Source organism: Pseudochaenichthys georgianus, unplaced genomic scaffold, assembly GCF_902827115.2.
Source record: "Pseudochaenichthys georgianus unplaced genomic scaffold, fPseGeo1.2 scaffold_668_arrow_ctg1, whole genome shotgun sequence".
NCBI classification, from domain to species: domain Eukaryota; kingdom Metazoa; phylum Chordata; class Actinopteri; order Perciformes; family Channichthyidae; genus Pseudochaenichthys; species Pseudochaenichthys georgianus.
This window is the reverse complement of record NW_027263222.1, coordinates 27,501-28,625: the sequence shown is the minus strand read 5'-3', so window position 1 is coordinate 28,625 and position 1,125 is coordinate 27,501.

Sequence of the window (1,125 nt, the reverse complement as noted above, 5' to 3'; positions counted from 1 at the left end):
TATAATTGACCGTTTTCTTTACTTTTTTTTGCTTTCCACGGGTGGAGGCGCATGGCAGGCCGCATATGAGCTTCCAAATTCGGCCTGGAACGTCCGGGAATTATGGGTTAAGCTCCATATACTGACGACTCCCATTAAAAGTGATTGAAATGTACAGGAATCTGTCCATTTCAATCACATTTGACGACGCATGCAGGGTGACCCTGGCTACACTTAAAGGGGGTCTACTTTGCGGTGCTTTACCGTCCGCCCATCAGCACCCATAGTCGGCCTTCCTCACAGCAGCAGCACCCAACCTCCATGGAGGATTTTGCTCGTGCCCCTGGCTACACTTAAAGGGGGTATACTTTGCGGTGCTTTACCGTCCACCCATCAGCACCCATAGTCGGCCTTCTTCACAGCAGCAGCACCCAACCTCCATGGAGGATGTTTCTCGTGCCCCTGGCTACACTTAAAGGGGGTATACTTTGCGGTGCTTTACCGTCCACCCATCAGCACCCATAGTCGGCCTTCTTCACAGCAGCAGCACCCAACCTCCATGGAGGATGTTTCTCGTGCCCCTGGCTACACTTAAAGGGGGTATACTTTGCGGTGCTTTACCGTCCGCCCATCAGCACCCATAGTCGGCCTTCTTCACAGCAGCAGCACCCAACCTCCATGGAGGATGTTTCTCGTGCCCCTGGCTACACTTAAAGGGGGTATACTTTGCGGTGCTTTACCGTCCACCCATCAGCACCCATAGTCGGCCTTCTTCACAGCAGCAGCACCCAACCTCCATGGAGGATGTTTCTCGTGCCCCTGGCTACACTTAAAGGGGGTATACTTTGCGGTGCTTTACCGTCCGCCCATCAGCACCCATAGTCGGCCTTATTCACAGCAGCAACACCCAACCTCCAGTGGAGGATGTTATCATGCCCCTGGCAACACTGGTAAACACTGGTAACATATGTCTAGCCGCTGACAGGAACTTGACATCGGAACTTGACATCGCATTTCCATTGAGCGGACTCCCGTACATGGGAAGGGCAAGTCCCACGGTACCTCCGTTCATAAGGCTGACATTTGCCTTACACTTAAAGGGGGTCTACTTTGCGGTGCTTTACCGTCCGCCCATCGGCACCCATA